Raw genomic sequence first — 25,635 nt, 5'->3', positions numbered from 1 at the left:
CTGTTATACTGCCTTGCAGCACTGGGGCCAGGGGTTCAGTTCCTGGGGTGCTGTCTGCGTGGAGTTTTCATGGTCTCCCCTGTTTGCATGTGTTTCTTCAGGGTGCTCAGGTTTCCTCCCACATTCCAAAGTCATACTGGTAGGTTACCTGGCTTCTGGGACCACTGGCCCTCATGTGAGAGCATGAGTGTCTGTCTGTGCGCCCTGTACATCCAGGGTGTATCCTGTCTTGTGCCCGTTGCTTGCCCGGATAAGCTCCATTGTGGATGAAGTGGTTAGGAAAGGGATAGAAAATCTGACATTTTACGGTGGTCGTCATATTTCAGTTTCAAGAAACAGGTGTTTAAAAACATACCCTGTGTGACAGCTGCTTTTAATATAAAATTAGTTTAAGATGCTGCATATTGTATACACTAACTGTAGTCTAATGTAAAACCAGCTTCAGTACAGGTTTATTTGAATCTTGAATGTTATGTTGGCATGTTATGATTTTATTTTTCCTTTTAAGCTTTATCTAATGAATGGTAGCAGCTCTAGTTGTGCTGGTTACTAATTGCTGGGTAAGATTACCTTAACCCACACTGTAGCTACTAACCCTGAAGCTTAATTTGTTTTAAACTATTTCTTACAATATAGAACTCTTGTGAACATCTGAGCCACAGATGAACTGTTTAATGCAGCTTCCCAAGGTTTTTAAATTTGAAATTGTTTAATTTTGTCTTTAAGCAAAATATTGATCTGCTATTGATGCCCTTATAATGGGCATCTTAGAATAGTTTTCTGCTATTCTGGATTCCTATTGACATAAGTATACCCTAAAATGTTCTAATCTTTAATGTAAAAAGTCTTTTAGACATTCAAATATGCTACAGTGTATATGTTAAGGATGATTCAGGAGCAGATTTATCTATACAAGTCAGTTTGCAACATGTAGTGAAATGTCCCATCACCTCTAAACTGAAAAGATAAATTTTAATAGTAAGCCTACTATGATTTTCTTTAAAAAATGTGTGCTGGTTCTCGGAGCACTTTTCAGGCATCATCTGTGAAACATGGTTTCTGGTTAAGAAAAAGGGAGAGTTCCAGTGGGCCCCTTGCTGTTCGCTCTGTGCTGATCGGTGTCTGAGGAACCTGAATGTCTGCCTCAGTGACTGCAGCTTGGCAGCACAGAGCTGACCTGCCTGTGACCCCTCCCAGCCCTACCATATTGAACTTGGACACATCTCATCAAACACCTATATAGAGCAGCCACACTGCATCCAACTCATTATCGTGAATGAACATTTTCTATTTGTACTGGGCAGCTGGTGATAGTAATGTGCTTGCTGGGTTCTTCATTTAAATGCCGGACCGTGCACTGAACCTTTGAGATCCTGTATTTAAGAGTGAGGTTTCAGTGAAGATTAGACTTATGTTTTCTATTGTTTTTTCTTAGAAGTGTGCTTAATGATAAGTCTGTGACCTGGCAAATACTGTGTGTAGTTGTAAGCCATTTTTAGAAATAAAATGGGAAAGTCTTTTTAGTGCATTTATTTAGTAGATTTCTTGTACAATTGGACAAATGGTTATTTTAGGTTACATGTTTTGAACAACCACCTTGTGCTCAACCCAAACTCTTCTGTTGATAACAGGAAGGTTTTGTAAAGAACAAAAATGTTGTACATAATGTCTAGAAGGAAATTTGAAAAACGAGTTGTTTGCAGCACAATTTTGTATTTATTGCTCATTTTAGCTGTTCTAATGCTCTTTTACATGCAGGGCATTAAGCTGTGAATTTGAGCATCTCCAAATAAGCGCATTTAAATGATGCATAAACAATTATTTTTTCGGATCAGGAGCTGTGCTGTCTGCCCAGTGGGGAGAAGAGCAGAAATTATTTATTTTTTGCAGAGTGCAGGCAACAACCCGTATTTTATTGTCATCCCCGTTTTAAGCTTTAATGAGCTATCATGTTGGCCAGTGCCTGTACTGTTTTTTAATAAACTGCATGCCACAGTCGTCCCCTGGCCTGTCGGATACATTATTCATGCCCATGTAAATTATGATTAAGGATGGCACTCAGACAATGGTGCTCACCTATTCCCTATGCACAAGACAACTGTAAATTGAACGCCACAGAGAGAGACCCACCAGCCTCCTTCGTGACTTATTGCTGGCATATGATGTGCTGTAAATACCAGCTGCTTTTCACATAAAATGAAAACTTTCATTTGGATTTGAATGCACAAAGGGTCGCCCTGTGAAGCTGAACCAGTGTGCTGTTTATCTGCTTCATAGCCAGAGTGTGAGTTTTCTTGCTGCTCAGTAAAAAGAAACCAGATTTTGCGCTATGAGCTGAGGCCTAAATGGACAAAATCACATTTTACAGATGTGCTTGTGGAAGTGACAAGAAAAAGTGAACACCTTCTATCCCTGTCCCTAGGCTTCTGGTCTTGGAGTAGACTGATAGGAGTCCTTCCATGCATCATGTGAATGTGCTTCCATTGTTTGCTGTATCCTGATTGGTCACAATACAGATAGTCTAATTAGTTCTTCTTACAGCTACCATCTCGTCTTTCACTTGTGAACCTTATCTTTGCACGCGCTGCACTGATCAAAAGGCTTGAATCCGTCTGATTGAGCACTAGGGCTCTCTGGGATAAAGCGCCCCCTATTCCCATTCACTGGATTAGTCACATTAGACCTGGGTGGCTCTGAGCACAGCTTGGCACGGACTGAGGATTTATCCTTGGAGTTCTCGCCTTCGCTGTTCTGAACTCCACCTAATGACAGTCATTATAAAACGTCTATCGCAGTAGCAGTTGATCTTGTAGTGGTTTATTCAAATCAAAAATCAAGTTCTGTTGCAAAGTATAAAGAGGCAATAGCATCAGAAGGGTTTTAGCATGCGCCCTTTTTTTTTTTTACATACAAATGAATTTCATTAAGCTGTTTTAGAATAAAGGTGTCATCTTTTTCTGCTGTTGTGGCCTTTGCCAGGTAAATGGTTCCAAGTTTGTCCAGTTACTGTACATGCTGAACTTGGCTAAGCCACTGCTCCACAACAGTGCGAATCAGGTGCTGGTGATGGAAGCAGGAGGCAGAGGAAAAGTGCAACAGCTTTGGGCCCTGTTTCCCCTGAACAGGGTCAAACTCTTCAAGCCAATGTTTGAGCAACTTTAATTGCATCAGGCAGTTACCTGTAGTTTTCAATGGTTGTTATACACAGGTGGAAAAATGCATTGATTAGTATTTAGCAGGTCGTTACAAAGAACAGTTTCAGTGGTGTTATTGATATTGATTAATTTGATGCCTATGCTTTTCTTTTAATCCAGCCGTTAAACCCCTTGAGCCTTTTTTCATAACTGGTGATAAACATGTATCGGCACAAAGTGGTGCACCATACACAGAGGCCTTGCAAGGTATTGAGCGCCCTAGAAAATGATTTACTTCAAATACTGCTTCATCTTGTACCCATTTTTACTAATCCAGCCCTTCACACCTTCTTATTTCTGATGACTTAGCTAATTTCTGAGATCAATGAAGTGCATTATAATAAATATCTGATTTCATGTGCAAATGTAGCATCGGGATATAATGGGAAATAATTGCAGCAGAGAGTAAAAGATGTCTGTTACGGTTTTCAAGTTGACACAGTTTGGACTTGATAGAGCTGCTTCCTCTCATTGAAAAACTGCAGTGCTGGATGGGTGGAGGAATAGTCTGGACTGCAGGTCTGTACTGTCCCACTTTCCAAGGTTAGGGGAAGAATTTCTGCCTTCACAGTAGTCGAGAAGGAGCCTGGCTGCGTCACAGAGGATATGTTCCCTAGATAGTGTGCAGTTTTTTAAAAACCTAGGCAAGCAATTAGTGCCTGAATACAACTGATTCCCTGCACTGAAATGTAATGTGGCCCGCAGAACAGGACAATAATCCTTTGTGTATTATTTACAAGAAAATACGAGTTTTTGTCAGACTTTCATCTGGACGTTTACTCAATCCAGAACTTGAGTAAACGTCCAAAGGCAAGATGTTTTCACAGTAATTGAAGTTGCATTTTTTAATTTGTTACATTGAATTAGTTCTCCAGCCTTTGCTTTTTTCTCTCCCCTTGTGAAATGTGAAGGACTCTCTAGATGAGGCGGTGAAGTGTGAAAACCATGGATTAAACGGACAATCCATCTCCTGCCTTTGTAGGCCCTTCAAGAGAAAGTCACAATTTACATCTGTGCACGCAGAAGCACTCAACTGTCAAATTACAGTGTTATCCCTCTAAAGCAGGACTGAAAGCTTAAAGATTCAAGGAATTCAAAACTTACTGGAATATTTTGACTATATCAAATGATCAGGAAAACTGCTTGCTTGTCGTTCTCTGAATTGATTGTGTGCTGTTTCTAACTGCTTCTGATATTGGTCAGAAAAGACAATTTTTCACTCTAAGATGCTGAAAACTTAAGAGATGCTTCACGAAATTTTAAGCTGCTGTAATTTGAACCCTTGGTGATCCCATATTCTAGAGTCAGTCAGTCAGTGAACACGTAGATCTTGTTAAAACTGTAGCATGAATAAGATAAAGGAGGTTTAATCACCAGAGAATAGAACGAGTGAACAGACGCATTTAAAATGATTTGGTTGTGCAGATGTTCCTGGAGAACTGCTTTCGTGTTACCATTAATGTGAAAATTACCTTCTAAACGGATAAATGATATTTTGATAAATGAAGACCCAGCTGTGGATGCACTTCAGTTCCAGACATTAGGCCTCATCTTTCCCGCCTTTACGAGAAGCGATGAGCATTGTACCAGGTTGCTTCTTTACTTCCAATTAAATACACATTGCAAATAATGGTCTTCTACATCCCATACACATGGGCGAATCACTGATGTGGCATTGGTAAAAATCCCCCATCTGCTGGAAAAGCCCATCAACAGATACAGCAGCGCCTTTTGGCTTCTCACCCAGTACAAAACAGTTTTCATTGTGTTCTCTTCAGGCTTCGTAATGAAGAGATCTCAGAAGCTGATCGGGGATTATTGCAGCACCATGTTGGCAAAGATAAGCCCACTGCCCAGGTCTTAGAATCTAAAATCTGTAAGAAAACTCATTGTGGGTCTGCCTCTCTGAGCGATATGCATTGATCAGCTTTTGCTTCTTGTTTTTTCATTTATTAAGACAGTCCAGCAATTAGCTGAGTGTTATTTAAAACATTTGCAGTGTTGCTCTTCAGTCAACTCCCCCCACCCCCACACACACACCTTTTTAAATTCAGTTAACCTTCCTTTGGAGTTGTTGCATGAAATATATTGATAGTGATTCCTTGGATGTCATTTCTTTTTTAATTATAATGAATCGGAAAGCATCAGTAAAAACTACGTCAGTCAAGTCTGGTTAGCTTGCTTTAAAAGGAATGTTTGATTGAGGTCACAAATACAGTGGAAAAAATCATTTCTAATTTAATTGGTAGTACTGATTTAAAATGGAGGCATTTGAAAATGGGAAGCATAGAGCAGTTTTATTTTTGTTAATGTCCCTGATAGTTTTTTTTAATTAATCTTATTGCACTTTGTGCCAAACAAATATTTGGTTATATATGGATGATTTTTCATTTGTTATAGGCTTTAAAAAAATCCTGTAGCAAAATAAAAATGGATTTATCAGGTTGTGGAATGAGAGAATAGACCACATTATGTTTTCATTAAATTGTTGAGCCCTGAAAATGTTGAACTTGCATTTTTCTTTTTTCAAGACGTGAGTGTTTCTGATGGTTCTCAACATTTATTTCCATTTTCGCAAGGAGAGAAGTGTGAGGAGAAAAAAAAATCTAAAAACCAAATGGAAATAGGAATTGTAACTGTAGGGCTTTAAAGAGAAAATGTAAGGGGAATAAAACGTCCATTCAAAAACTTTGAACATAATGCTGAATAGGAATAAAAAATTAAATAACTATGAATGAAATAAGTGGTGGTGGCCTGACTGAGCAGTAGGATCGTCACACGTGCCAAGATTTATTCTTGTAAAAACACTGGATTTACAGTGTTGTAATAGAACTCAAAGCAGTGGATCTGGCCTGTATGAAGAATGACGGTCATTCAGCTTTTTCATGCCTGAACGGGCATTGCAGAATGTGGCAGAGCGCAGTCCGTTTTCTATTTCACGTCTACAGTGTCTTCAGCCCACAGACGTGCTGATTCCAGACAGAAGGTCTTCATCTCGGCTTTGTGTTACAATGCAGAGCGGTTTGGGCTCTGCGTCCTGCTGTTGGCCAAGTCAATCTGTTGAATTCTGGAGGAGAGAGATGTTCATATTCTGCGCTCAAGCTGGACAGACTGTGTTTAGGGTACACAATGTTCGTTAAAAGCAGCAAGCGTTTAACAAAGCTGTGAAAAGAACAATGGTGATGTGAGAGGGCCTATAATTATTAAGGGAAAGAGATGCACAGTACTGTATTTAGTCACTTTATCAGAGAACCTTCTAAACTGGTTCTCGTTTCAGAAATGAACATGGGCAATACATTAATGATATAAGGCAAAAGAAATGGAGTCTGTTAATATTTTGTACTGCAACATTTTGTTATGGAAACTCACTATAGAGCATCTTCCATCATTTTCTTTTGTTTGGCAAAAGGCTGTTGGGTAACATGATGTACGGTACTAGAATGCTAGTTTGGTAATATACAGGGAATTTGCCACTTTTGTAACAGTAATGCAAGCATGCACTGAAAGAATGTTCACATTAAGTACATTTAAACAGGTTCTTAATATCCCTTCTATGGTACATAGTTCTCTTTGATTTTGTTTCATTTGGTTCCTAGTCAGAAGGTGTTCATTGCTTCCAACTTAATTTGGACTCCCTGCAGAGCCCCAATAGCTATTGTTTTGGCCTGGTGGCGTTCCCTTAATAACAGGCCCACAATCTTCCCTGAGGGAATGCAGACTCAAAAGGCTATCAGCTGTGCAATCAATTTCTCCCCAAACATGTCTAGCCACAGAAACGCTGCAAATTGATAATGGGTCAGATAGCAGAAATGCACAGAGTTTGCAGTCCTCATAAACCTCACTGTCCTTATATGACCTGTGTGCAGTGGCATAGTCTTGCATGAATTGTACTTGTTGGGGAAACGTTTGGACATAAAGGTTTTTTAGGATTGGCAAAGCAAGTGACCTTTTCCTTTTGTCATTTCCATTTCCCATCGCTGCAGGGTTATAACCTCAGGTGCTCAGCAGTTACACGGTTATGTGGAGGCCTGGCGACAGATTCCCAAGACTCACTTTTTTTGTGCGGGTAGCCTGCTGATCTTTAGAAATCGAAAGAGTACAGCGCCTTAATTTCAAAATTTCTGTTTAGCTCCCCCTCCCCTTCTCTGATTTCAGTCGACCTTCGTGTCCTTTGTCTGCAAGCTGTTTCACACTTACACTAGCACCGCAGTCAGGGCTGCCAGAGCCGCGCGCACAACTGAAGCAACACAAAAGGAACACAGGAGCCACTCGCTGCCGTGTTTAAGACAACCATGTTTTTCAGAACTGATGTAATTCGGAAAAACAAATCCATTATTAACACCGCATTAGTCAGACTTAAGATGATATTAAAAACATTGCCACACTTGTGTCAGCAGATCTGCGTTCAGTACGGATGGAGATCTGCTCATGTCTCCCCTGTGCCATTTTCCTTTATCTTGCTGCTTTGTTTGTGATTTTGTGCTTATATTAACTGCAGCTTAGTAAGGGACAACAAGGTACTTTTTTGAGGTAGTAGAATTCAGAATTGTTTATGTGATGTGTGGGCCAGTTAATATTTGCCTTTCGGCATCTTTAATGTGGGCTAGTTTTTCTTTAGAGTCCAGAAGAAAACATGTAAACAGTCTTATCTTCCTAGGAAAAAAGTAAGTTGCTTTGCATTAAAGTTTGATCACTCCAAAAGCAAAAAGGTTAAACACAAATGGATATAGATTTTTTTTACTAATCCTAATAGAGATGTGTAGCTTTTTTGAAAACAGGTATTTCATTGATTTGTTCCTGTGGCGTTCAAGGTTTGCTGGCTTCAGTGAGCTTATCATCAGTGACAAGGCGCAGAAGTGAGCTGTAAGAGAACTGGCCATTCTCCTGCAGAGGCGAAGGGTAGTCCAATGATTAAGACATAGTGACTGTACATATATTGTATGTCACAAATTCTTGATGGCAAATTTCACTCTAAGATATTGTAGATTTCTGATTTTTTTTAATTGTCTTTGTGACAAGAGTTGTCAGAAAAACAACAGCTGAGAGAGAATGTGTGTACAGAAAAATTATAAAGGGATCCTTTAATATAAATAATAGATTCCCAGTAAAGACAGAGTAGTTCTTCCCTAAAATAGAATGGATTTGCAATGACAAAGGATTAGCTGGTGAATACAGAAATAGTGTTGTACCTTTTCTTAGTATTGCAAAGGTCTTAGTCATATTGTTCATATTGTACTTAGTGCTGTAACTTGTTCATACATACATGTGTGCTTGACCCTCCTGACTGTTAAAGCTAATCTGTTGTTGTTGAATCCATTATTATTGTTTCATTGATTCAGAGAGAGGAAGAAAAATCCTTTTGGGTAATACTCTGTCTGGAATGGCCAATCTCTCTGAAGAACCTGGCAGCTTGCTTGCCCTGTGCAATTGTGCCAGAAGAAAGCTGGTCATAAATGTAGACGCAAAAAAAACAATTGCACCTAACTTTGATTTCTCCGTCGTTCGTGAACTTAACCAGGTAGTCAATCTTGCACATGTGAGAGGCATTGGAGACTGATTTCAGATTTTAACATTTTCAGTTGTTGTGAAAGATCCGTCTGTTAAGAGCAGATGTCGAAGCGTATGGAAACGCATTACGTCCAACAAAATGCTTTGTTTCGCAAACACGGCATTGCAAGTGTGTGTCACTAGAGGCATGGAGGCTGTAAATCCCTCCTATTCTCATTCCACCTCTTCCCCCATCATCTTTCAGTTCCGCCCCAGGACAGTGCAGCTGTTAGCGTTCAATTCAGTGGCGTACCCCTTGCGGTGCCCAGGATTATGGAGCAGGAGTATGTGCTTTCTGTTGTCCCACATCACCATGCCTGCCAGATTAGACCTCCAGGGGAGAGCCCATCAGTCCGGTGTTGTTGTTTGTACCACAGCAGACCTCTGTATTGGCCCTGCACCCAGCTGGCACAGTCAGCGTGCTGTCCCAGCCTCGCTTTGCATTCATGCAGGACAGACCCACTCATCACGCCTTCTCTCATCATTTTCAAAAGGTCGCGTGTGCCAGTGGCATGACAGTCACAGGACTCACAGCTCTCCTCCTTAATGCGTGTCTTCAGGGTTTCCCCGTGCTGAGCTCCAGCAAGGTCATCAGCCCTTCACGGTGTGAAGACTTGCCATCACAATCCCATACAAATTGATTGTTATATCAGGACTCAAAGACACTTCGCATCTTTTTTGCACATTGTTGTCCCTTAAGATAGATAGATAAGACTTTATTGAACCCGTAGGGAAATTGATGTGTTACAGCAGTCCAGCCCAAGACCAGCAAAAAATTATTTTTTGTCACTGCTGCATTTAAATTAAAGGGTTAAATGCAGCAGTGCTCTGCAGACAAAAGGTTAGAACTTGATCATTCCGTTCCGCGGTTGGGTATTGTGCATTTAGAAACCATATTTGGCATTTTTTATGGTTTTATTGTCATATTTTGATGTCCTTTGGTACTGATTATAATTCCAGATTTTAATAGCAGATTTGGAGTCACTTGCTGTTTCTTGAGAATATACACTATTAGCAGCACTCTTTAAATTAGTAAAGCTTTCATTTTAGTAAGAAATTATCCTTGAGATGAACACCAAATGTCCTGCTATCCAGGGTGAGCTTTCCAGAGTTAATGAGAGTTGTTGGGCTCTCTTTTTCTCCCTCTGGGACTGCAGGGTAGTTTTCATTAGCCCAGTTAGAACAGTTCCTTTAACCTAATCACGTCACTGTTCTCTGGGCCTAGAGAGGGAGCCGCGGGTCCCTCTACAATTAATATTTAAACGCAGAAAATCCGTAATTTCTTATTGAGGGCTGCCCTTTCTGCCATTGCTGTGACATTTAAATTAACTCCCTATGCTCAGTGGAAGATGGATTTTGTTTTAATCCGATAAAAATGAACTGGGAATTGTCACATTGTTCAATCTGGACCAGGAAATACCATGCAGGGTAAAATTATGTGAATTATTAAGTCTTTATGCATTTCAATGGACTTTGTCATTTAGATACAGTTTAAAACTTCAGTTCATTGAGAGAGGTAAGATTAGTAAAAAAAATACTGAATTTATAGACTCAAAGGATGTCCCATTTTTTCAATGACAAACTGTAAAAGCTGTGTCATAAAGATTGCTTTCAAATAAAATAGCACAGTAGGCTTCCCAAATCAGGTATCACGTATTTTGTTTGTTTTCATTGGGTTTGCTAATTTGTTTTAATAATAAGTGCATTAACCTGTGTTTTTATTGAAGCACCAGCTTTGCGTCGGAGCTGGGTATATTAAGAAGGCAGAAAACGTAGGACTTCACAGGGTTTATGTGCATTTTAATTATAAAGACCCAGACAGAAATTTACATACACTGCCAACAAAGAACTCCATGAAGAAAAAATCAACAAAGGCACCCGCTTCGTTATATAATATTTCAGCTTGTTCAGAAACAGTGTCTACATAATTACTGCATCAATTGGGTGCTGCGTTTAATGTTGATCATTCCTGCAAACAATTCTTCTGGCTGCATTGTCATGAGTTGTGATGGGGAAAAAAAATGTTTTACTGCATCAATGTAGAAGCTGAAATTGTAAAAGAGGCCTTATGTGGATTTAGGAGTTCGGAAAACATAGAGGAGGAGTTCATCTTCTGCAGCTTGTCTTGAAAGTTATTAGGATAGAAATCTCTGTTAGTGCAGGTATGAAGCAAGTTCAAGATCAGTGTCGGATTTAAAAATGAGCTGCTATTTACTGCATCGATAAGAAATGTATTGTATCCAGTTCTGTCCCATGCACTTTAAAATCTTTATTTGAATTTGCCAGTACTGTTATTTGTCTACGGAGCAATTCGTTTTAGTGAGCTTATGCGAGAGGCCCAGTAATTGAGAGGTCTAATCCGTTAAAGCTGGTGATTTATACTTTCCTGAAGTGTGTGCCTAAGTATTACCATCAACAGAAGGAGTTACTGCAGTATTAGAAAATTTATAGGGCATCTGTCACATTACAGTCTTAATTTAAACCAAGATTGTTTTTTAGTGTTGTACTTTAATACCCAGGGTTTCTTTTTTCCATTTGGGAGTTATTTTTTAAAAAGTAATAGTAAACTTGCTACTGTGACATCTTATGGATCCAATATATACATATGTGATGCCAATATCAGTATATTAAAAATGGCACAGTATTCCATGCTCAGATCATGTTAAATAACGTCATCCGTGCTGTCACTGGGTTCAACTGTGATGTTTTTAGACGCTCGTTTTGAGGACTTGCTGAAATCCACTTCAGGGGTTAAGAGGGTGCTGAAATTTTCAGGCCAATGAAACCCTCTTGGGAGGGTCTATGAGAAATGATCACTTAATGTGTGCCACTCTTCCAGTGACATTGATCAATGGGGCATACAGTATGTTCTTAGAAGATTCATTAAGAAACAAGTCTGCTAAGTCTCAGACAGATGACAAATACAGTGAAGCAATTGGTGAATTTGCTTCAACAAAGGTATACTATAAATTTGTAGTGTATCGTGTTTATGGAATACATTACTATACATTAGTCTTTGATGAGTAATGTCAGTGTTTCATACTGTGACAAGTGTCCTACACTCACTAATTTTGTGAGATTTCAAAATCTCATCTTCAGTGATAAGAATTGAAACCTACTGTTTTCTTTCAGCCTGTGTTGAGCTATCCTCAGTGGTGACTGCAAGCTAATTATAGGCAATTGTCTTGTATGGCATCATTTACTCTATCTCAACCTTGATTAATTGTTAGAGAAGCAAAAACACTGATTACCTTGAGATGTCAAACAGTTCTGGTACATTCTCACCTCTGCACTGAAGCAAGGCTGAGGAGCTCTGTCAGTTTTAGCTGAAACCTGGTCACATTTTATTAATGCACATCAACAGCAGGGGTTACTGCAGGATTAGGAAATTTATAGGGCATCTGTCACATTATAGTGTGAGGCTTCCGGGGATATACAGGTATACCTGTATTCAGAACTGTTTCAAGACCAGGCAGACCAGCAAATTTGTACTAGGTAGGTGTACTGGGACTGATAAACCATTAAATTTGGGAAAAGAAATGGTTCCCTGCATCAGGGCCCAACCCATGAATTAAAAGACCCATTAAAAATCTTTTATGAACCCTGTGCCAATCAAGTTGAATTGAACCTTCAACAAATGACAAAATGCATCTTGTAACACTAGCTGCTGCTCATCCAAATCTTCCAACTAACTCCAGATTTGGTACTGTAGGTATCATTCTAGTTTCTTCTTAATTTCTTACTGTTAAAGCGGAATTTCATCTCCCTCTTGCCATGCTCACTATTTTTTATAAATTGTCCAAAGAATGAATTTCTAAAGCCGCTGTACTTAAGTTTCTTCCAACTGGCTAAAACACCCGGTATGTTAATTAAAAAAGCTTTTTTTTTTAAAAGAGCATTTTGCAAAATCTAAGTCTAGGCTATTTTTCTCCAGGAAAAACATAAGCAAAAAGAATCCTGGAGTGCAGCTAAACAATGTAGAAACGTGAAATTAATACAGTGTGTTGAAGTATTTGTGCTCATTAGGGGAACATTCCTTGGCTTGTCCTTGATTGACAGGCTTTCTTGCATGTCTTTCTGCTGCAGGGCTACCAGGGCATGTTTCCCTATTCATGACTTATTCACCACACTCCCTGCAGACTGCACTACAACACCTATAGCGCTGAAAGTGCCAAGCGTGACAGATCCAGGCTCCTCTGACTTTCTCTTGTGGTCTTTTAAGTCTCTTACAGCCAAGACTCCTGCTTAGCGCTGATGTGTCACTTTATGTATTTAGTTCATTTTTTCTTTCATCCAGTCTTTATACAAGTATTTTCCTTGTTAAACCTCTTTCCTTTCCACTTGAAACGAGAGGTTTAAATTTTAGTTTTTTTCTGACCAAAGATATGTTTTTTTTTAGTTTACCACTGCAAGTTTTTTTTTCTTCTTGAACCTCATCAGCATGCGTTTGAAGACTTGCATAAAAGCATAAAAGCAGATCTTGACTTCCTTGCAAATCTCAAAACAGGATTAAACCTCTGTAATCTGTTGCAAAACGAAAAGAGCAAGCATAGGGTGTTTTGCAGGAACACTACTGTGATCTGGTTTCACCTTAAGCAGAATAAATTTATCCATTTTTAAAGGGCCTGCTGTTCTAATTCTTACACCTCATTAGAGACCTTTCCATGTTAAATATAATGTATCTATTCACTGTACACTCTCCGGTGATATCAAGGGCATATTAAGTAGGAACTGTAATTTCAATACACAAAAAGCTATGAGCAGCAGTTGGTGGGGTCAGCTTTATGCCACAGTGGTTTCCTAACTGTGCAGAGATGTGTAGGGCAATGTCAAGGCCGTCATATTTAATTTAGCACCTGCTAGGGTCTGGAGATCTCTACTAAGGTAAATGTCTAACTAAACATCATGGATAATGTCATTTTAAAGTAATATCTTTTCTTCCTCCCTGTAGGATTTGCTAGGGTTTAAAGTGCAGTTCAGAGTTCATAATACTGTTGTGCATTAGACCGATGTTAAAGTTTTTAAACAATTCGGGAAGTAAAACACATTAAGCCATAGTATTCTGTCACCTCAGCTTTCAATATTTGAAACTTTCATCCATGGTTTCTTGCATAAGGTAATGTAGAAGATATGACTTAATATTTGTTTAGCTTGTTTATGGATTTAGCATGCTCTATGCCCTGGTGGCAATGATTGCTCAGTCAGGCCTTTTCCCAGTAGGCTGTGAATATGTCAAGAAATCAGATGAGTGAGTTTCTTGTAGAAAGTTTCCATTTTTGTTAAAAGTAGCGGTCCTCTGTAAGGACCAAATCTGAAACTCAGTTTAAATAGAGTAGAGTTTGAAACAGCTCAATCCACAGGAATAGATCTGGTCTGTTGGTTGTTTTAAGACTGAACCATACATTTGTACTTGCTGCCTGCATAAAGCACTGATACTGTTTTCTCAAATTTTGTGGACTGTTTTATTCAAGTTTTCCACAGCAATGTAATGAATTCAGTACTGTAAGTAAATGTGCCAGTTATTCTGAGGAGAGAATAGCAATAATAGGCTATAGTTAAAGCCTTCAGCCCTGGTCCTGGAGAGCCCCAGTCCAGTTAGTCCTGAAGATCACCCGTTTCTAAAGACAGGCAACATTTGTAAGACAGTTATGAATCAATCAAGGAAGTTATCAGTTTGAACCAAGAAAGTACTGACACACAAGTTCTTGAATTGTAGTCCTAAATGACATCTAAGTTACTCAACAGATCACCCGTTTAATTGATCGCAGAGAAACAGTTCTGTATCTTTCAATATCAGTGATCCAATGGTGACCTACAAAACATGCTAGATGAGGTGACTCCAGAATGAGGCTGCAAGTGATAAATTTAATAATATTAAACTCTACAAAATCACAAGGAAATATCCATTATAACCAAGGTTAAGAAAATATTGCTGGTTTTTGATTTGCTTGCAGAAGTCTAGGTGTGGAAAGTACAGTATGGCCACAATGAGGGCATGTTCTGGGGATTCTTTGTCTTAGTCTGCCCCAGCCCCCTCATCTGTCAGTGTCAGCCAGGCTGTGGCGATAAGTCAGTGATGAATGTGAAATGAAATGGGAAATGGCGTTTAAGAGGACCACTTTCTGGTTAATGGATTGAGTGTGAGACTTGTGATTTATGATGACTCCAGAACTGCAGTCAGTTTGTTCATTGACCCTGAATTTGATCATTAGGATTTCTATCCCCAATTTTGGAACTCCCCACCATCTTGAACTTGGATTTGGACCGCTGTGCTGTCCCAGGGTTTTTCTTAATCTCTCCAAGTGCACGGCTGTAGGTTGCCAGGTACAGCAAATAACCTCTGACCTTCCTGCGGCTGGAATTTTCATCATGAGGAAGGACAAACCTTGTCTTCTAACGAGTATTGCTTCTAATGAGTGTTGTCAATGTGTAATCCCAAGATCCTTTTGGACCTTCTCTATACTGGACATTTATAAAGCACAGCTGGTTGATATCCACTCTTAAAGTGTCTAATAAAATTATACTGCTACCCTCCAGGGGGCGGCACAGTGGTGAGAATTGTTGCCTCATAGCACTGGGGCCATGGGCTACATTCCAGACCTGGGGTGCCATCTGTGTTGGTTTATATTTTCACTGCATTTGTGTGTGATTTCCTCCTGGTGCTCCAGTTACCTTCCACAGTTCTAAGACTAAGATAATCGTGGGTTATTTGGCTTCTGGGTTAATTGGCCCTGGTGTAAGTGTGTTTGAGTCTGAATGGCTGCCCTGCAGTAGACTGACGTCCAGACCAAGGCGTATCCCGCTGCTTCCTGGGATAGGTTCCAGCTCCCCACAACCCTGAATTGGCTAAAGCATTTAAAAATAGATGGTTGTTGTTGTCCACTTTAGCGCAGCAGCTGAAAGAACATCAAGGCTTATCTAGTGGAACAACTATATGCTGCACAGCATTGGTGACCCAGATTGTATCTGATGCGGATGCTCCAATATCAAATTTAAACTCTGTCTACTGTATCCCAAATTAGTCTATTAGATATTTTTAGGGTTGGCAAACTACTGAAAACTAATTGAAGCTCAAGAATATCACTTTTGAGGCCACAAGTTGTGCAAAAGGATTAATCAAACAGGTGATCAGAAGGCTGTTACCCTGAATAAGATCTTTGTTGAAAAAGATCAGGCTTTGACTGGAAGGGTAATGTACTGTAATTGTGGTCCTTAAAAATTGAGGTGATCCTCTCACTGATGTGTTGGAATACCATACAGACATCGATACCAGTGCAATGGGTACTTTCAGTGAAATCTGAAAATCATAGCAAATGGAAAGGTTTTAAATATCAATACGTGAGTGCAGAAGTCATGCATTTAACTGTAATCTTACATAAGAGGACAGGAAGATGAGAAATAAGTCAAATAGTTTTGTTGATAAAATATCATTGTTATGTGGGTGTTTGGTGTAAAATATTAATCTCACAAAAACTTTCAGAAACCTGCACTTCCTTGGAATTTTCGGTGTTAAAAACAGAAGCCCATCAACTATATAAAATTTAACTTTTATGCCTTTTTTCATGATTGTGCATGCACTTGAAGAAAGTTAACATGAAGAAGCATGCTATGGATTTTTGTTTTTACATATCAAAAGGGTTGAGATACTCTGTACTTGGATTCTGTTCTAAAAATCATAATCTAATTAATAGTTAATTCATAATCTGATTCTGAAGTCTGGACTGGGAAATATTTTCATTTTTGTGTTGTTGAATTAGCTTCCAGACTGATTCTAACCTTTATGGTTGAGAGGGGATTTGAAGAAAAAAGTTTAGGCTGTTTGGTGCTTTTTGCACCAACTAGCCATAAAAAGAAGTCACGTCTCACTATGAACCAGTCTGTTGTATGAATTCTTATTTAGCTACTCATCCACAATGTTGTCATTTATTTTTGAGCATTAAAAAACTGCCAGGCTCCACCCTACGTGCTGATTACAGAGTCCACCCCACAACTACAAACAGTCCTCAGCTGGTGGATGCCAAATCTTTGCAGTGGCCTTTTTTTAAACTTGACTGTTTTAAGAAAACTGCTGAGATTGCCAAAAAGCATGCTAGCTATACAACATATATCTAGGTCAGAGAAAATAATTTTGGTTTGAGGCTATTTCGGTCTCTCAAAAGCAGCATAGAGAAATTTACTAATAGCAGTACTCCTTGAACAGATGATCATCAATGAGTGTGTGAAGTCATTCATCAAGCCTTGTCAGATGGTCTAAAAATAATAGAGAAATACAAGCAACATTTCATTTTGGTAACACCTGTGTTCTGTGCTATAACCACAATGGTCTGATGAAATCACGTTTAGTAGGAAAAGGTTTGATGTTCAATCTGAGTTCATTTTACATGTTGAGGCATTTGACCTGAGAAAGAGGGGTATTAGAAGATGATGCTAGTAAGGGTAATGAAGTGAACATAAAAGACTGACTTGCATTCAATTTAGTGTCATGTTACTGTAACTGTAAATCAAATTAAATCAAATTCATTATTTAGTGAGTTGCTTTTTTCCACTAATCTGTCTAACTCTGGTCAGCTGGGATCACACCTGCAAATTGCAGTCAATCTTAAGAGAGCAGCATTCAATGGATCAGATTGTTGCAATGAGTAAGTGGAAAGTTGCTCATGATCTTAATTTAAGTTTTTGGGATGTTGAGATCTCAGACAAAGACTAGTGATCTACAACCCAGTATGTTTATTGGAAACAAAAGTAGGCTATGAATCTGTTAGGCAAGTAACTTGTTCAGATAAGGGCATTCTAATAGATAAAGGTCTGTTTCAAATTGTTTGCAAAATGACCTGCTGTTGGTGTGATCTCTTGTTAAATGGTCTTCAAAATCCAAGAGAAAATAACCGGGACTGAAGTATTTAAAAAAACCATGAAACTGAAGCATTGATCTCAACATTTATTTCCATTTCCTCACCTGATTCTCGAGATATATTTCATTTGCTTTTCGTACATAAAATGCATATGTTTGGACAAGACAACCAACAGTTTCCGCAATTACACAATTGTTCTGCAATTGTTATGAGTTCATCATTCCTAACATTCACTGCAAGCCTATTAAGTAGCTTTGTGATTAAAATGTCATTCCCTACGGCCTATAATGTTTTGCACCCCTGTTTGTAATAAATGTATCAATGTGTTTTTAAAAAATGGCCATGGACAGGACTGTAATATTTTTAAAAACATAATTTCTTTTGCCATAATTTTCTTCTGCTCAGTTCTCTTCACAAAATGCATGACCACCTTTTCTAGTGATTTAGTTTCAGGAGCAATGCGTAGAGAAATCACAAATGCTGTTTTATCTCATTTTCTGCACTGACAATCCAATTTCTGGAACCAAAAACCCAGTGAAAGCTTATTCATTTATTAAAATCTCTTTGAAGCTTCAGGGAAAATCCCCAAATGTGTAGCTCTGCACAAACAAAACAAAATTTCCTCACCAAGCCTCCCCACCAGACTGCTCGCTGTTACTCAATTTGCATATCAAAATTAAAGTGATTTTTATCTTGAACCTGTGGGATGAGTGACAAAAAAGAAGTCAAAGCAATAATCTAGAATTTCGGGAGAATAAAAAACACCGATACTAGCACATGGGAAATTAGTCATTGTCATGCAGATCCATTCTAAGTAAAAGGAATGAAGAATTTAGGAAGATGCTGGGAAAATTCCTACAATGGAATCTGCAGAGACTAATGCTTTTGCTAATTTAAATTCCCATATAACTAGTAACCTTAATGATAACACAGACAGCTCACTATATGTTATCTTCTTTGTCTTCTGTGGCACATAATGGTGTTAATACCTCAGTTATACTGCTAGCAGGCCTGTTTTATTCAATGGAACTGTGTCCCTCTTACAACTACTCATTTATCATACATTTTCAGACAAGCATTGTGCTGCTGTCCATCAGCGCTGCTTCAGAAATGGAAATTAATAATTTCTTAAACTTACATAGCACTTTTCTGGACCTACACTCAAAGCGCTTTACAAGTAATGGGGTCTCCCCTCCATCACCACCAATGTGTAGCCCCCACCTGGATGATGCGACGGCAGCCGTAGTGCGCCAGTATGCTCACCACACATCAGCTATCAGTGGAGGGGAGAGCAGAGTGAAGCCGATTCATAGATGGGGATAATAAGGAGGCCATGATTGTTATAGGCTGGGGGGTAACACCCCTACTCTTTTTGAGAAACACCCTGGGATCTTTAATGACCAGAGAGACGGAACCTTTGTTTTAAGTACACTGTTTTAAGTCACTTTACTGGGACATTAGGACCCACACAGACTGCAGGGCGAGTGCCCCCTGCTGGCTCCACTAACCAACTTTTCCAGCAGCAGCCTTAGCCGTCCTGGGATGTCTCCCATCCGAGTTGTGTGGCAAGTGTCAAAATGTTTGCCCGTTTGAAACATTGAATTTTAAAAGGGCAAAAAATCGATTCGTGCAATCGGCACATGTTGTATAGCGAGGTGTTAATGTCATATTTTCTGTTGTAATTAAAAATTATTTGTCCTAAAAACTAAGCTTCGGGGAAAATCTCCAAATCTGTAGCTCTGCAGAAACAATTTTCTCACCAAACCTCCCACCAAAGACTGCTCGCTGTTATTCATCAAATGCATCAAATCAAAATTAAAGTGGTTTTCATCTTGTCCCGCATTGCATTCTTATGAGATGGCGCACTGAAAAGTTACAGTAACTTTTCATGGATTCCGATATCAGTTTATACTTCACTTGTGAGGTTAAAAACAAAAATCAGATTATTAAAGTACTTCATAACTGATGACAAACTATTACACTTTTTGTTTGTAGATTCAACCATTATATTCAAGCTCCTATTCTCTGAATTATCACCTTTAGACGAGGTACAGACAGGAAAAAGAGAAGCTGCTGACCTACAGTTTATAGTGAATTATAGTTTGCTGGATCAGGATGCCAATTTTTGGTTTCGCATAATGTGTAGTTTGTGCTGTGGTCTTGTCATTTATGCATTCCTAATCTCATCCATTTATTTAAATTTTTCCCAGGGCTCCCCAAGTCTGCCAAATAAAATGGTGATCTTGAAGAGCTGTTACTTTTAGGCTAGACATGGTGTTTGTATGAGCTTCTGTATTGCCAAGCCAAAATTGAGCATTATAGGAAAACAAATGGTCAGGCTTGAACAGAATGCCTTTTGGATTTTATTTTTCGAGTTGGTCTTAAATTTTACATATCTGTGAGGCATGTACAAAAAGCCCATTAGTTTTGTTCTCTTAATCATGGTTCACTGGCCCAGTGACAGGTAATGTGGTTTGGTGTTTTTAATGGAATGCAATTATTCCAGTCTGTAGTTTGTCTATGATGGTGTTTTTCCTAATTAAAAACCGAAAAGCCCTTTCTGAGGATGACTGTCATTTCTAAGGGAAGTCTTCCTTCTCTGTTGCCAGGAGCAAACCAGCCGCGGCTTAATTAGAAAATGTTTTGAGTTGCAGCTGTCTACTTCTTAAAAAAACACTGACATTAAAAGGAATGCCTGCTATTGGCATATGCAAATGAATACATTTGGTAGACAGCAGTCTTTTGAAAGCACTTCGGTAATGTCTTTTCTGTTCTGTTCCTCAATGATTGAAATATAATCATTGAAGTAGAGCTGGAATGGCTGTTTTAGAAATTAAAAAGAAAAGATTGAAAATGATAATTTGTAGTTTTTTTTCTTTAGTTGTTACTTATACCCAGTAATAGATATTCTGTAGCTCAACGTTGATATTCAAAAACAGTTTTGAATTACTTGCATTTATACATCCAGTTTAAAATCCAGTTTTAATTCAAAATAAGTTAAAATCCTTTTAAGTTTCTAACTAATTTGAGCTTTCTGACCTGCCCAATGCAATACTTGATAATACTTTAGAAGACAAAATGAATGATTGAATTGTATTTTCACAAGATCTATATGGAATAAGGCATTTGCAGATGCTAGGAATGAGCTGAATGAGCTATTCTACTTTTCTGCACACTGCTAAGTGTCGGGATATGCGGCCATGTGGTTTGTTGCCCATGTCCTGTCTGTCACTCCAGACTGTGGATGGGAGAGCACAGGGCAGCAGTCTTATTTGCTGCTGTTGGAGCTTTGCTCTGCTACCATGTCTTTGCCGTTTCAACCCTTAAATGGTCTAAAATGGTTTGTCTCATAGAATCTTCTGACAATGTTTCATTGACCTTGCCGCAACACTGACCAGTACAACAAGCAACATGCTTTGACCATCTGAGATGGGGCGAGAAAGATGTCCTCACTGAAAAGGGGAGATGTGGGGGTGCAGGGGGCAGTGTGGGTTGTGAAGCCTTCTGTAGGCTCTTATACTGCCACCCTGACAACTGCCCTGCCCTGGAAACAGCTTTATTGTGTCTGAGGGAATGTCTTTTACTTGTGAGAGCTTGTAGAAAGCAGTGGTCCAAATGGCATCATAGGAAACCTCATCTATTCTAGCTGAAAATGCAGGAAAGCTTTAAACCGGGAGCTCCCTTTGTCATTTCATCTGAAATCCGCTGGTTAACATCAGGTTCAAGGAGTGTAAAGGGGCCGAGGGTCTCTTCACAATGCCTCTGAAATAATGGCTTAATGATGTGATCAGTATCCTTAAACCATATGGCCGCTCGTAAGCAGGTCTGATTCCATTTCTGGTGCAAAGATCTGAAGCTCCTTACAGGAGTTGTAAATACAAGAGCAATGTGCGTTCTGAACTGAACACAAGACTTTCAAAGCTCCTTTCCAATGTGTGTACCAAAAACTCTCTTGCAGGAAATATATACAGTAGTTTACGCAGATTATTGACCGCACATGAAAATCTGTGCTGTGGCTTGAGCCCTGTTCTAGATAGAGACCAGTGAATAGAAAATGGCAACAACACTTGTGCCTCTGTGATTTGCAGCTGTTCACTGGCACAGCTTTCCTGCTATCAGGTGCATTCCCCAGCTAGAGGGAAGCCTGTAGGTATCAAGCCAGCACTTCCATTGAAATGCTGACTTTGGGATCTTGCACAAACAGCAGGGAATACATATTAAGTATTCAGCCTGCAGTTCTTTGACATAATCCGGTCCAAAGGGTACGTGTTAGGACTGAGAAATCCTGATCTGTATTTGCACAACGGTAAAGATGAATATTTTAGTTTTTGTTCTATTGTTCCTTGTGTTCCTGCTTGGATTTTACCTGTTATTTGGAGAGCGGGGAGATGGCAACTCGATTTCATTCACCGCAGTAGCAGCTTGGTGGTGTGAAATGTATTCTTTCCTCGTCCTGCTGAACCACAGAATGTCTGATTAGTTCAGGCCCTGTACATCATTTGGGAAATATTTGCGCTACATAACCCATAAATTATTAAGCAGAGCAGCGTGACTTTGTCGTGCACATGGAGGAGTATGAAATGTTTGTAATTGCTCAGGCTTTGGGAATCACAATGTCATTGGCTTCCCTTTCATTCAAATTTAGTTGCTTTTCTAGTCTGTCTGTGTTATCCATTCAGCCACACATTGAAGTGAAACAGACCTTTGTGAAATCATGATAAATGCTTGGCAAAATTGTGAAAGAGGCATGATCACTCAGTGCTTAAGTGTTACATCACCTCTTCAGACTTGAGCAGAGTCTTTGATCTGCCAAAATACAAAAGACATTCCATAAACTGGGAGCTCTACATTCACTGGTGCTGCATGAGTCGGTGATCGTACAGCCAGTGCCAGCAGTTTCACAATATCTGACCTGGTGCTCCCTTATAAGCCATGTCATTGAAATTGAACGTGAGCACACTGAAGTACAGATTTCAATTTCCTCCTTAAACTGTATCTGTCCTGTTAAATGACACGTTGCTCCATTCCTGTTTAGAAATAAAGCATTTTAAGATTAATAACGTTTCTAAAGAAGAGATCTTTAAATAGCAAATCTTCTGTGACAACAAAAGAATTGCAACTAAAGTGCAATTGTTCCACATTGCCAGCCTCCCGCCTGATAATCAGTGGGTTTGCTTGTTTAAGTACAGTGTAAGTGGCATCTTGACTACTTATGATCACACACACACACTCCCCTCCCCCTTTTAAACTCAGCTAAGATATAAATAGAATTGTGCAATAAAGCTGCAGGACATTTTGTGTTCTTGAGGGAGTCATTTGCCTTTTTAAAAATCTTGCCAGTTAACTTTTTGCTTATTCGTTTGAAATTCATTTTCTTCTTGGATGTCGGAGTGTGTAGATGGCAGAAATGAGCATATTGAGGTATGGTTTGGCCATGTGCATGAAGGTTCAATTTACAAGTGCAAAGCTGTGTGTATGGCCTGCTGGGATTTCAGACACGGGTATGAAAATTATCCACGTCGGTCAATGACATTCAGCATGCTGAGCCTTTAGATAAAGCCGTCACACCTTCACCTTTGTACTGCAGAAGACTAGTGCGCAGATCTGGAGAAGGTTTGGAGTACAGCAAGCACAATGACCGTGTCCTTCTTTCCCTGTTTCTCCCTGTAGGTGAAGTAACAGCATGTGGAAAGAACGAGCACTATTGACCTAAATTTCACTGACATTTCATGTGTCGTATTTCCAGGTACTGTCAAGCAAACGTTCTGTGCATGTTTTCATTCCTTGTTTCGTGACGAATGGCATTGCTCAAGGGCATTTCTGATGCTTGGAAAATTCACTTTTAACATACAGTAGCAGCTTGAAGGTCAATCTAAAGAAAGTTTAAATGTATCTTGAGCTTCTGCAGTGACTGGGGAGCAGGATGTAGGTTATGTAGTTTTGTGTCTGCTTCAACACAACACGATTTTAGCTTGTCGATTGGCAGTTGTATCTTTACCCGCCTTCCAAAGACACGCTGGCTGGGTCAATAGGTTTCCTCGCATTATCTCCGTGTGTGTGTGCTCAGCAGCCAGCCAGGGTGTAGTCTTTCTTTGCACCCTGTGCTTCTGGGATAGACTCTGGGTTACTGCAGCTCTTCAATAATGGGCATACGAAGGGCCCTCTTGTCTGCTGAAATCTCAGCCACCGCACCACTGCTTGTTTTATATATATCTTTATATTTATGTTATGGTGGTTGTTAATGCATATTGTTAATTTAATCTATGTATTGGTTCTTTGTATTTCTTACCTCTTGTTAGATGTACCCTGATTAACCCCTGGTTTAAATGGAGGATTTCCTGTCTAGCAAGAGGAGGCTGGGGTGGAGCTTAAGGAATCTATCCTGGCACTCATTGTGTAGCAGACTAGTTTTGATCTTTGTGTATAACCTTGTCTGTGTGTTGTTGTGCAGCTTGGGTAGTTGTAGGCCTGTTTTTGAAACTGCTAGTAGAATAATTCCTGGAAGACATCGCAGTTGGCTATTTTGTAACATTTTTGTTGGTATTTTTTTGGTATATAAATGGCTGACCCTGCGCTCTGACCCCAGCTTCTCTCCCTGTCTGTGTGTCTCATGGAGAGCAAGCTGGGGTATGCAAAAAGACAACTTCCTAATGCAAGAAATTGTGTATGGCCAATAAAGTGATCTTATCAAAGAATTCATTAAATGAATATAGCGAATGCCTTTGCAAAAACTCAATTTTAACAAAACCTTTTGGGTCCTCCAAATCATTTTCTAGCACTGTCAACTGGCTTCTCCCTTACTGGCGTATTTTACTTTCAGGAGTAATCAAATTTCTTTTACTTAACCCAATATGATCTGCTGGCAAAAAGCTGAATTCAGCTTCAGCAGGCTGCATTGCCAAATAATTCTATGTTGTGCAGAGAACAGAGTAAGAAAAGCGTTTCTTACTAAAACGCTATTACTTAATCTGGGTATAGTTACATTTTTTAAAAAAAATTTCATGATTAATTTTAATACTTTGAAATTATTAATAAAATGACAACAGAACAGTACATTAACCACCCACTGGGTTTCCCTACAGTCAATCTGAAATGCTCTAGCAGACCATTCATGCTGCAGAATGGAGAATTCAACACACCGTCACGTCTCTCTTCATGTGCATTTAGATCTAGGATACAACCATCCTGATAACCTACGAACATTAAGAGAAAGGGGACTCTGTTCATGTCAGAAACTACTTATGGTTGTATACTGCTAAACAATTGATAATTGAAAAAGAGTAAGTTTCAGTACCAAGCTCTCTGTAGCCTGAAACAGAAACCAAACTCAACAGCCATTAGATAAGGCAAGGGTTTGGAAGTGCTGTCTATATATAAAAATACTTCTTCCATGCAGAGCGATATGCAATGTTGAGTATTGTTAATGGAAAATTGGTTTAGAAGTAACAGATTGATGGACACCTTAAGCAAGTTAAATATTAAAACACCTTTTTAACTGAAGTTTAATAGCAGATATATAAGCAGTACTGGGAAGAGTAAAGCTTCAAAATTATACATTTGTGCTGTACTGCCTTAGTGCTGGATTGTTTCAGACTTTGGTTTTAGGTGTTTGTGTGAATGTTTTGCAACAACAAATTCCCTCCTATTAATAATTCAAGGAAAACTTACATCATAAATTAAAACAATTCAAAAGACAAATGTATTTAAACGTATGATACAGGACCTTAAAAAATTGAATGACACATTTTTCCCACTTGAAATTAAAACCATATTATTATTATGATTTAATATGATCTGCTGAACAGTTCATCACTGAAGTAAACATCGGAAATAAGAATTGCTTGCAAATGGCTTTAATGCAGTGCAACATTATTCACTGTGGTGAGATCAATGGTTAATTTTTTAGTCTGTATGTATCTTTATGTTCCCGAACATGAAGATGAAATGTGTTAAGGTGCATAGTTGGTGGAGACGTGCGTGTGCATCAATTACCTCTTTGCTTCGACTGTAATTATAGGCTTGTTTCATTCACAGTGAGGAGT

General features: G+C 39.1%; 1 protein-coding gene across 12 annotated transcripts in view; it reads left to right on the top strand.

The window, feature by feature from the left end:
* tspoap1 (TSPO associated protein 1) overlaps positions 1-25,635 on the top strand; it is a 93,127-nt gene that overhangs the window by 21,076 nt on the left and 46,416 nt on the right. The window lies entirely within an intron of this gene.

The sequence above is a fragment of the Lepisosteus platostomus genome, chromosome 22 (genome assembly GCF_059453375.1).
Source record: "Lepisosteus platostomus isolate fLepPlt1 chromosome 22, fLepPlt1.hap1, whole genome shotgun sequence".
NCBI lineage: Eukaryota > Metazoa > Chordata > Actinopteri > Semionotiformes > Lepisosteidae > Lepisosteus > Lepisosteus platostomus.
This window is presented reverse-complemented; position numbering and strand designations above follow the sequence as displayed.